Source organism: Pteropus alecto, unplaced genomic scaffold (assembly GCF_000325575.1).
Source record: "Pteropus alecto unplaced genomic scaffold, ASM32557v1 scaffold69, whole genome shotgun sequence".
NCBI lineage: Eukaryota > Metazoa > Chordata > Mammalia > Chiroptera > Pteropodidae > Pteropus > Pteropus alecto.
In genome coordinates, this window is record NW_006494610.1 from 9,201,617 (window position 1) to 9,214,679 (window position 13,063).

Here is a 13,063-nt window from a genome sequence, read left to right on the forward strand (position 1 = left end):
AGAGTGCAAGGGTGCTGGTTGTCACCCTTGGATTCTCTTTTCTCACTAGAGGAACTGAAGGCTTAAGGAATGCTCTCCCTGGGGCGCTGTGCTGGCCTGAAAGAGGGGCAATGCAGTCAATATGTAGTCCCTTGTCTTACTGTTTTAATACAGTCTGGGTTTCTGAGGTATAGTGGATGCGTCAGCCTCACCCCTGTGTTCTAGGATTCTCTCGATGGTGTCTTGTTCTTGAAGAGTTATTAGTTGTGTTAAAAAAAAAAAAAAAATTCAACTGAGTAAATTTGGAGATCTAATTGTTTTTATTAAGTGATTCATGAATTAGAATATTTTCTAATTCATCTAGCAACTAACGGATGCTCCCAGGAATTGTACAAAATGGAAGATTTTTGTAGGAAGAAGGGTGGGTCAAGGGAGCTATTAACAAAAGAATGGATTGTTTGGGAGCCAGGACAGCTTTCCTTTGGGATAGGGACTAGGAAGGTTTTTATGATGCAAATTGCCTCTTCCATCCACAGGAAATAGAGCCCATGTGATTGATTACTTTACTGGTGCTTAACCAGGAAATTCCAGATCAGTTAATTAAGATTGTTTGTGGAAGAGGTTGAAAATGCAATTAGATCAGGTTTTAAATCCAGGTTTGGCATCATGGACTTTTTGTATGAGTGACACCATTTGGGACCTGCGGTTTTCTGTTTATCAGTTGTTCTTATGAGGGGGAACAAAGTCAAGAGTAAGGTATGATGCCATCTTAGTGATATCACTCTTCCAATTTATGCACTTAAATTGAAACTAAATCTCTGTTGAGCAGAATCTAGCACCATGTCTTGCATTGGTATTTAGTAAATGTTTCTTGGGTGATGATTAGATACTCCATAAGTTATTTCTGCCACAAATAATAACTTTTTAAACACCTTCTGCATGATCTGAATAATGAACAATAAATCTTTCTTTGAGCTTACAGACCTTTTTTTTGTCTATAATTTTATGTATCTTAAATTAATTTCCCAATGCTGAAATTGCTTTGGAAAAAAAAACTTCTTAAGGGCATGAAGTCAGTCACGTAGTCCCACCATCTCCTAGCCACAGGCCTAAAGCCCAGATCTGGCCTAGCTCATAAGGATAACCTATCTCCTTAATCAATGAGTGTGATAGTACAAGGGATGGACACACACCCCAAGTAAGACCTATCTCAGTTTTTTATGATATTAGATAGCTACTGGGAAAGATAGAGGCTCTCTTTGGGTTCATAAACTATGGAGATACTGAATTAAGGCTGACAGCAATCATCTTTCCTACCTTGCGGAAAAGTTTGTATAACAATGAAGTCATAATATAGAGGGAAACAGAACCCAGAGATAGAGAAACTGAGCCTGACAGCTTTGTTAGAGACTCTGGGTCAAAATGTGCTCAAAGTCTTTCTTAGACTTCCCAGTGTAAAAGTGGAAATTCTCCAGTTTCAGGGAGGTGGTATCTCCAGGCGCCAGCCCCAGGAGAAGTGCAACATTCCAAGGTGCAGATGATAAAACTGTCTACGAGGCCCTGTTTGATCTGAGAGTCCCCCCGGATACATTTATCTTTGTATAAAACGTTAATGGCTAACTTCTGCTTCTTGTAATCTGCTTATTCAAGGATGTAGTTGGAGGTTTTATAAGCTGCCTCCTCTGGAAGCTCGGGGCTGATCTCTTCTAACCTTGCATGGTACAGAGTCAGTCACCAGCCAATTGGCTCCGTGGGTCTAAGAATCGTTCGCGCCATAACACTGAGTGTATGAGTCAATATTTACTTATTTGCTTACTTACTTAAGCCAGCCTCAATTCGTGTTTGGTTTCTTTTAGAGAAAGGCTTTTACTAATGAATAGACTACCCTTTTCACAAGAAGGAGATAAGGAATGAGGACACTAGCAGAAGTTTTCATCAGGCTCTTGGGGAGAATGGCACTAGGGATTCCAGAAGAGGGGATTGATGTTTAGGTGAGCCACAGACTTGAATTGCTAAGGCTTCCAGCAAAGTTAGCAGTGACATTTGATGTCCAGTTGCACCATTGGGAAGAACAACAATAAATCACTGGCAATGCCACGTAGGTCATGATCAAATGAGGGAAGAAAGGGGTTCGGAAATTAAATTTGACATCTATGTGCTTTATTTAAGGTATTACTCCTTTGGAATCCGACAAATATTTTATTTCATAATTCACTACATGCAAATGTTGGAAATTTCTAGAAAAAGAAAATCCTTACAGACCCTGAAATTTCTGTAAGCAAGATTGTCATAGGCTTGTAACTATTTTAATTTAAGGTACAGTTTTAAATGTAACCTCAGACTACTTATATTAAAAAAGAAGTGATGAGAGACCATTCCGGAGAAAAGGAAATACTGACAATGAAACTCATATTCTTAAGGCTTTGAGAAGACCAGACTAACAAGACAAGGTGAAATTTTGGAAGGCATTGTGAGAAATAAGGCTGCTATTTTCAAAAGGCTGGGTTAGGGTGCAGTTTGTCAGAGTTTAAATTAGGTTTAGTATGAAATAGGATGTACGAGGAAGGTTTTTATATCACCAAATAATGTGAATTTAGCATTACATGTTTAACATCCTTACGATATAAATACAATCTCACTTCTTAGTTTCCAGTCTTGAGTTTTCAAGTTTCCTTATATGGCATAAGTTTCTCTATTTCTCCTTTCTAAAATATGTCCCTACACTCCTGTCCCAAGCTCACACTGAATTGTCCCAGAACCAAAGGCTTACTTAACAAAAAGGAGACTAGCTCTGCTTCCAAACACCAGAAAGGAAAAAAGGACTGTGAAGTCAAATTAGCCCACATTTGCCACATTTGCCATTGGTCATGGGCATCTCACACAGTCAGGATGTTGTTTCTCCCCTCCTGCAGGGAAGCCCTTATTAGTCCAGATACCTGCACAGGATGGAGTTGTGACTGTCTTTAAGCTTCAAGGATTAAGGTAAATATTTACTCTGTCAAGTATTGTTTCCTAAAAGAGAACACCATACCACAGTGGCTGGATGTGAACTCATGCTGACTCACAGGGAAGCAAGAGCACAGAGATGTTCTTAAAGAGTAAACTCAAAATTCCACAAGTTCTGCCTCCCAGGAGCTGATGGTGGAGTAAACTTTGCTGCCCTGCTGCAAATTCGCTACAAGTTTAACAATTCCAAATGTTTCTGAGGATGTGAATTAACTGTGTTTCATAGAATGCTAGTAGGAGTGCAAATTGCTACACTTACCTTGAAAAGCAATTTCACATCAAGATGTGAATTGCCTGTACTCAATAATTCTACTTCCAAAGTATATGCTCAAGATGAACACTTTCAAAAAAAAAAAAAAAAAAAGATGAGCATGTTCATGGCAGTATTGGCAAAAGAATAAATTATTGAAATGTCTAATACAGAAAATGACGACCTAAGTTATTGATGTCACACAATGGATTAAAATTCAGCAGTAAAAATAAATGAACAAGAGCTACATATGTCAACATGGGTAAATTTTACAAAGTTGATAACAACAGCAAAAACAAGTCATAGAAAAACACATGCAGTTTGAAGCTATATATCATTTCAAAAATATTAAAAAATTAAACAACATATAGCTAAAATATATGTACATGTGTGGTAAATTAACAAACACAAGGGAATGATAAACACAAATTATGGGATCCTGGTTAGCTCTGGAGGGGAGGAGAGATGTGATTAGAGACCAGCATAAAGGCGATTCCAAAGAGATTATTAACTTTATATATTATAAACATCATAGATGTTTATTCTTTAAACCATTCATATACATTGGTTTGTGCACATCTAGCTAGATACAAGCACATGAATAATTCTATAATTTAAAAAATATTAGTTAAAGTTTAAGTGGGCTCAGAGTTATACAAGTATAAGTCCAGTCAGATCTTCATGGCTCTTTCTTGACTCCCTGGCTTGCAAAACTCTTTGAGCTGAAGAATCTTTTGCATAGAATCTCAGGGTCTTTCTGAGAGAAGAAAGACCAAAACGCCAACTCCTCCCTAGCTATTCTCTGCAAACAACCAGAGACTTTAGATATTGGAAGAGCTTCCTCCTTCAAAAGCCTCCCTGTGGATGATGTGAATGACACCACCCCGTTTCCTTCCAGCAGTTTTACCTCCCAAGAGTCTCCTCTCAAGACAACCACGACTCCAGAGTACAGCCTCTTGTCTGCCCATATCCTCCACATGTGTTGTATTTCTACTCTCCAACTTCTTTCTCCTGTTTTTCTTTCTTCGCCTATTTGTTTACCTTAATTCTCTATTCTTAATGCTCAAAGTAATAGAAAAGAGATAGGGTGGACAATAGAAAAAAAGAAGGAATTAATTCTAAAAAGTACTTACTAATAAGTATAGCAAATATTGTAAAAAATGTTTTGTTTTATAGCAGAACTCATTAGAGTCTTGACAACTCTAAGAGGAAGATATAGTATGATGCTTATTTCCAAATTTGTTTTATAAAAAATTTCCCTGTTTTCCAAGTACCTATCTTAGATAATACTATGTTCAGTGGAAAAGTTATGGGAAATACTGATCAGGAATGTTCTCCAAATAAAAGGAGAAGTTAAATATTGTACTTTTTCTGCATTAGATATTGGTAATAAAATATTGAATCTTCCTACTTTCTGCAATGGATTCTTAGTTGATATGGATATAACAAATTCTCCATGGTTAATATTGCAGTTTAGTGAATGTCTTCTCAATATAATCCCCTTTAAAAATTTTTTACATTGTGCTTTCTCCCCCAGTACTGAATGAGAGTCTACTCTATATTAGATAGTAACAGTGTTAGGGACAAATAGTGTACACTATAGAAATAATTACTGCCCTCTTGGAGCTTTCATGTAAGAAAAAAATCATTAAAATTTAATCACTTCTTTATTAAATGTGCTTAATATAAAAGTAAAATAAGGAACAATTTTAAGGCAACTTTAATGTGATTTTTAGTCCCCATTTTTTCCTCCAAATTATTACAACTCTATTCGAGTAAATGCCTGAATTTGTTACCTGGATATTCATTATTTGAGTTCCCCATAGTAAATAAAAATATTGCAAAGGAAAGAAAAAAATCTTATGATAAAAATTCATTTTGAGCGTTTGATTCAATTAGTTCTGGTCAAACATCCCTCTTCTGTTACTAGGAGTACATTGCATCACCATGACAGCAACATTTTTTCCCAAATAGGCTTTTAATGATTGTATTTGCATATGATGACCTGATGTTCTATGCAAATATGATTCAAATCAACTCTGAAGTAAAATTAACAATGTCATGGAGAATATAAGATCTAATGCAATTAGTGAAAATAATGATGGAAAAATACTATAATCAAATCCTATAAAGAAATGAAGATTTGGCAAAATAAGGATTGTTAACAAATAAAAATCTGAGGTGAATCATTAAGAATAGTACTTGGTAAATTTGGTAAGCCCTCAAATATATTTTCAGAAATAAATCTAAGATCATTCCATAAAAAACATAAAAAACAAATATAGAGGTAGTCAAACTCTAAATTTTTTTTTGAAAAATACTATACCAAAAGAGTCAACTTGTTTGACTCTGTTTAACAAATTAGATCACGTTGAAATGTAATCTAAGTTATGTTAAACATATGTATATTTAGAATTTTAAATTTTGACTCCCAAGAAAACATCTAGTCAACCTTGTTTATCATTATTTACTAGAGATATTTTTTCCTATTTTAAAGAAATTTACTTTAAAAACCTTTTCTACTGGAAATTATTTCCAGATAACGAAGATTTCTTATACTGGTATTCTCCTAGTTTAAACATACATCTAAAGGACACATTGAAGTTTGGAGCCTTTTCTCAGTAAATGACTTTCTGATTCTAGTTTTAGAAATTGTAGTTAGCTGAGATTGTTAAAATGTTGAATCTTTCTTGTTTGATAGGATGGTATTTGGCTCTAAGCACTGTGCTCTTGACACCAGACCAGTGAAAACGTGTCTCTAAGGTAGGCTGAATAACGGCTCCCAACGTATCATTTTCCAATCCCCATAACCAGCAGCTGCCTTAGTGTGCATGGTAATGGGAACTTCGCAGTTGTGGTTACATTAAGGATCTTAAAATGGGGGAGATTATCCTGGATTATCCAGGTAGACCCCATGCACAATGTTCCTTAGGGTCCTTAGAGGAGGGAGTGAGATGGTCAGAACATTTATAGAATACGTAGGGGTGAAAACTGGGGTCAAAGAGAAGAAATTAGGCTGCAGATTTTGAAGCTGGACAAAGGAGGCCATGAGGCAAGGAATGTAGGCAGCCTTCAGAAGTTGGAAAAGGCAAGGAAACAGATTCTCCCCCAGAGCCTCCAGATGACATGCAGTCTTGTAGACCCATTTTAGACTTCTGACCTCCAGAATTGTAAGAAAACATACTTGTACTGCTTTAAGCCACTAATTTGATGGTAATTTGCTATAGCAGCAAGAGGAAACCAATATAGTCTCTTTTGGAGTTTTTCTGTTTTCCACTCTGTTGAAAACTCAAGCCTTCCCCCATCCAGTTCCCTTTCAGAAGGAGATTAGCAAGAAGCAGAGATATGGCTTTCCTTTTCTAACTATTCCTTTTATGGGTCAGTTTAAAAGTCTTTTCCTCCATGAGGTTTTAAGGCCATTCCCTGGCCTCTCATACTAGGTTGCTTTTATTTGCAGTGACCATTAATTTAATGGAATTAAATTAATAATTATGCTAGGAAAATAGAAATAAACTGGAATTGTGCTGGGACAGATGGTCACCCTACTTATATTTCTATTGCAGTACTCATTTTGTTTTGCTTTTGAATAACAATTAAATACTTGTCTGTCTCCCATAGCTCCTTCCTCCTTCTGTCAGAGGTAAGAGAAAATTTCCTCTGTGTCCCTATTCCCTATTCATCATCATCATTGCTATCATCATTATCATTACTCTCATGATCATTATAATGGCTAAAACTTCCATCATACTTATATCACAGCATGCACTTTATGTGTTATATCTGATTTAATCCTTGCAACAACTATAGGAGGATGGCACTAATGTTATTCTCATTTTATAGATAAATTATTGAGGTGTCGAGAGGGTAAATAACATGCTGTGGGTCACACACGGGACCAGGATCCGGTTTTAGTCAATTTGGTTTTTTGTCACTATTGCCTCCCCAAATAGGAATTTTCACAGAAAAGGCATAAGTAGTCATTTGAAAAGTAAAGGACACCTGGATTTAAATGCTTAAATACTTAATTCTAAATATTAATGAAAAAAATGTTTAAGATCCAATAATTTCAATATAATAATTTGTGTTCTATCTAAAACCTCTATGGCAGATTAAAAAAAAAAAGACAATCCACACAATATGTTGTCCTTGGTCTTCTGAGACCTAAATTAAAATTTTTAGAATTGATTTGGGGAAATAAAGGTTATTGAAAGGAATATATGCATTTTATTTATTTTATTTCAAGTTTCATTATATGATCGACTAATTACTGTTACCTGTGAGTTTATACTACCTTCTTATGTTTTTCTGAAGTTAATTAGCATCCTTTTACTTTCACTCAAAGAACTTCCTTTAGCATTTCTTGTAAGGCATCTCTAGTTATGATAAACTCCCTTGCCTTTCGTTTGAAGAACAGCTCTGCAGAGTATAGAATTCTTAGTTGTAGTTTTTTTCTTGCAATATTTTGACTATATCATTTTATCATCTCCTGAACAATGGAATGATATGTTCAAAAAGTTTCTGCCAAGAAATATGCTCACAGTTTTATGGGGGTTTCCTTATAAGTAACTTTTATCTTTTGCTGCTTTCAAAATTCTTCCTTTGTCTGCACTTTTGACTATTTAGCTATACTGTGTTTTGATATAACTGTATTCAGGTTCAACCTATCCGGGGTCTTTTGGGCCTCATGAATTTTGCTCATCATTTTCTTTCCCCAGGTTTGAGATGTTATCAGCCATTATTGTTTTAAATATACTTTCTGTCTCTTTCTCTTCTTTTGGAATTCCCATAATGTGGATATTGTGTCTTTGGGTTATGTCCCACAAGTCTCATAGACTCTCTTCACTCTTTTTTATTCTTTTTTTCTTTTTGTTTCTCTGACTGGGTAATTTCCAGTGTTTTGTCTTTAAGGTCACTGATTGCTTCTTCTGTATTGTCAAGGCAGCATTTGAAGCTCTCTATTGAGTTTTTTTAGTTCAGTCAATGTATTGTTCAGCTCTAGGATTTCTAGGGGGGTTTGTTTATTTGTTTTGTTTTCTTTTTGATGGTTTCTATTTCTTTGTTGGATTTCTCATATTGTCATGCATGTTTTCCTAATTTTGTTTAGTTTTCTGGCTGTGCATTCTTGTAGTTCACTAAACTTCTTTAAGAAGATTTTTCTGAATTCTCTGATAGTTCATGGACCTCTGTTTCTTTAGTATCAGTTATTGGAGCTTTATTTGTTTCTTTTGATGGTGTAATTTTACCTGATTTTTCAGGATCCTTGATTTCTTCCATTGGTATCTGTGCATTTAAATTAGTAATCTTCTCTTCTAGACTTTACAGGTTCACTTTGGCAGAGACAGTTATTCATCTGTGAACTCAGTTTGGGCTTCTGAATGTGTCTACTTATAACATTATCCCGCAAATGGAGTTTGCTGTCAGAGTCTACTTTTGAGTAAGGACATTGCCTGAGTTCTGAGGTTAGTGGGAGAAGGGGCAGTGGGTGCTACTCTTTGAGAATTGTTGGATAAGACTACTGCCTTGGTTCCCTGCCCAAGCGAGGCTGTAGGATGTGTCCCACAGTTCCCTGGGTTCTTGGTCAGGCTTACTAGATTATGGGGATTTGGTACTATACTCAGTAGTAGGTGGGAATATAAATTAGCTTCACCGCCTTGGAGGGGCAGCAGAATAGGCCCAAGGGCTTGCATAGCTCATTGTTTGAGTACCTAAATCAGACAAGATTATGAACTGAATTCCCTGACCAGATGAGACCACCTTTTTGCTTTCCAGATGGAGAAAACCCCAGATTGTGGTATCTGTTTTAAGTACCATGTAAGCAGGGATATTGGAGGAGTTATATAGCTTCCTTTGTGCTCTAGTTAGGTTGCCTGCTCAGGAGGGCTGTAGGCTGTATTTATCAATGGGCAGGTCTACAAATTAGTTTCCCTCACTGGGCTGAGTGGGAGAACTGGCTCCAAGACCAGAAAGGCTCTTTGTTTGTGGTCTTAACTCAAGCTGACCTGTGCCCAAGTTCCTTGGCTGAATGTAGTCCCACTGACTTTGCTATGTATACAATTAACTCTGTCTGGTAGACTTACTGTTTGAACATTGCTGGACTATACAGATTTCAAGGTGTTTTGCCCAGGATTTCTGGTCAGGCAGGGCTGCAAGCTATACTTAGCAATGGACCAGTTATGACTCAGCTGTCCTGTCTGGGTAGATGCACCAGACTTCAGGGCCAACAAGGTCTTTATCTGAGAACCCAAATCATAAGGATGTGAACCCTGTCAAGTTCCCTGGTCAGATTACACCACCATTTTGACTCTACAGATGAACAAAGTTTCTGGTTGGGACTTCTCCTTGGGCACTACCAGTAGCAACTCGTGGCAAGCTCCTCCCCTCCCCTTCTCCATCACAATCAGATTCTCAGTGGTCAAGCCCTGTAGTTCCTCACAACCTCCCTAGGGAAAAATTAGAATGAGGGCTCCCAAGAAGCAACTCACAATACTGGGGGAGCTGGATGTCTACCCTGAGCTTTTGTTTCCCACCAGAGGATCTGTAGGCTCAGGGGAGACCTCTTAGCATGGTGCTGCACTGGCCCGAGGGAGGAGCAGTACATGTAGCTGCTCCTCTTACCTTTCTAACACAGTCTGTTTGGGTCTCTGTGGTACAGAGGGGTGCTTTATCACCACCCCTGTGTTCTAGGATCTTCTCAGTGTTAGTTGTTAGTTGTTCTTGTGAAAGAGAGCATAGTCAGGAATGACCTAAGTCACCATCTTAGTGACATCATTCCTTGTCAGTGCCAAGCTGATGGAGAAGAGAAGATTTCGGTGGTGAGATGCTCAGTTGGAAGAATGCACAAGAGGGTGACATGAGAATGAAAAGGCAGGCCCCAACTTTATTGTGGGGAGTGGGCTTCTGTTGTGGGGAATACAGTTCTTTTGTGGGGAGTGTGCTTCTGCTTCTAGTTTTCTTCTGCTCCCCTTCTGCTCCCCAGAGGACTGCATGGGCTCCACACACATCAGAGTCTCGGTGCAAGATCTGGCCTGGAGGACGCTACCTTGGGCCCACAATCCACTTGCCATTTCTGGAGTGGTTAGCCCCATGGGTAGGCGGATAAACGAGGTGACTTCCGCTTTGGCTATGTTGGAGGATGTGGAAGTGAAATGCAAGGAATATTCGACCCAAATGCATGCTCTACTGCCTGTCACACTCCCAGACTGGCCAATGCATGGAGGGAGGTGTGTACGAAAAGCCCTTTTAGCAGTGAGAGTGAGCTGCAGGCAAATGTGGCTTGATCTCCTCCCAGCAGGGGTCACTGCAGAAAAGATTGAGCCGCAACCCATTGAAGTGCTGCTGGTGCTATGGAGTCAGCTGCGCCCTGACCAGTAATTTACTCTTAATCCCTGGAAAGCCACAACCCGTGAGGTATGGCTGGCCATTTATCTCCCTGATTAGGGATTCCACAGGGACACCCAGCTGGCCGGGAAGCTGGTTGACCTGAGGCCCTGGGAGCTGAATAAGGTTATACCGTCCCTGCATGCTGCCATGCTGAATGTCATGAACCAGTTGTCACATGAACTTGGACGATATCATTATGTGGTGAACTTGGCAAACGCTTTTTTCTCTGGCCCTACCCTATGCCAGTGTCTTGTGGCTCAAGATTTAGCCATGTGGAAATGACTGCTTGTAGTGCATTTATATCATTACATCAATGATATAATGCTAACCTCTGATTCTCTTACAGAACTAGAAGCAGCAGTGGCCATCCTGCAAGAAGATCTTGTCACCTAGGGTTGGGCAGTCAACAAGGACAAGGTCCAGAGACCTGAGTTCTGTGTTAAATTCTTGGAAGTTGTCTGGTTGGTTAAGACAAAAGTAATGCCAGATGCAATGATTGATAAGATACAGGCATATCTCCAACCTGAGACTGTGAAGCAGCTCCAAACCTATTTGAGACTGCTGGGATTTTGGAGTGTTCATTCCCCATTTGACCTCCTTGATGTAACCCTTTCACTATCTAATGTGATGGGGTGCCCAGTGGGATTGGACCCCTGAGATAGAAGAGGCCTTTAAGGCTACAAAGCAAGCTGTAACACAAGCCCAAACTCTATGTGTTGTAGATCCAGCTCTCCCATTCCTGTGCAGGTGGATGATACAGGGTTTGGATGGGGCTTGTGGCAGAAGCACAGTTCTCAGAAGGTGACAATAGGCTTCTGGTCCCAATTGTGGAAAAGCGCGGAAGCGCAGTATTCTCTGATATAGAAGCAACTGGCTGCCATATATATAGCCCTTCTGGCCAGTGAGGGCATCACTAGCCCTAATCCCATAACTGTGCAGTCCATACACCCCATGGAGGGGTGTCTGCAGTCTTAGGGAAGACTCCCTATGTGGGAATTGCACAGATCCCCACACAGTCCAAGTGGAGGGATGTACCTGGAGCAGCGGGCGCAGTTCTCTGTGAGATCCCTGTCAAATCAACTGCGCTCCCTATTTGGATCAGTGCAGTTTTAAGCAGAGCTCCTGGTGGAGCCTGTGGAGATAGGAGACATATCAAGTCTCTATGTAGAGGGTCGGGCTCCCATCCCTGAGGATGCCTGGTATACAGACAGCTCCTACCATGGAATAGGTAGCAAAATGATGGAGGCTGTCACTGACGTGGGCACAAGCACAAGTTGCTGTGTCACGATGCCCCTGGTGTGCTGAGCAGCACCCAGAAAGACGGCGGGTAAAGAGTACCCTGGAGGTGATGCCCTCGGGGCTAAACCACTCCAGGAATGGCAAGTGGATTGTGGGCCCAAAGTAGCCCCCTCCAGACCAGATCCTGTGCCGCAACCCGATAGGGGTGGAGTGTGGGTCCCAGGTCTGGCTGCGATCCAAGCTCATGGCTAGGAATAGGACTCTGGATTTAGAATGTTACATTAGTGTAGTAGGGCGCCTGCGCCTAAAATATGTAAACACAATTCAGCTTTTTATACCATGCATGTGTGGCTGAATGCCACTGTTGTACTCTGACATATGTGGAACCCATGCAGTCCCCTGGGGAACAACAGGGGTGCACAAGAAGGGGAGCAGAAGAAGAGCAGAAGCAGAATCTCACTCCCCGCAACAGAATCACGCTCTCCACAATAAAGTCGATGTCTGCCATTTCATTCTCATGTCAGCCCCTTGTGCATTCTTCTAACTGGGTGTCTCACCACGGAAACTTTCCCTTCTCTATCAGCTCAGCACTGACACTCCTGCATTTTTAATTTGTGTTTTGTTTAGAGATTAACCATCATGTCTATAAGTGGAGCTGGAATCTGTATTTTCCTTAAGAGGTCAAATACTTTCCAGCTGTCCTTGGCAATAACTAAACAGAAAGGACATTTTTGCCAAAAGCTTAAGGAAAAGAGGGATAATATTTAATTTAAAAATCTGGAACATTTATATGGCTTATTAAGTGAACTCTTTTACCAAATCTGAGATAAGTCATGTTGAGAAAGAACCCTGGGTTGGGACGGCCACTCAGTGTGTGAAGTCTTCTACTGGTTAGTGAACAGAATAACAATTGATTTAATACTGCTGCTTCTCTGTGGGAAAGTACTGCTCCAGTGTGAACCATGATGTATTTAAGTAAAGGTAAATGCATTCTGCTGATTTAGTGATATGAGAGGTAGAAACAGGTAGAATTACTGGAATGAAGATAGGACTTGTATTAGTATGAGCATGATGATTTGATTTTAAAAACTGGATTCCTTCAGGTATTAGATTATTTGATATAAAAAATATGGATACAAATTTACATCAGTCTTAATGCTTTTATTGGATGCAATCATTTAATAAAATGATAATTAAGTTGACATACAA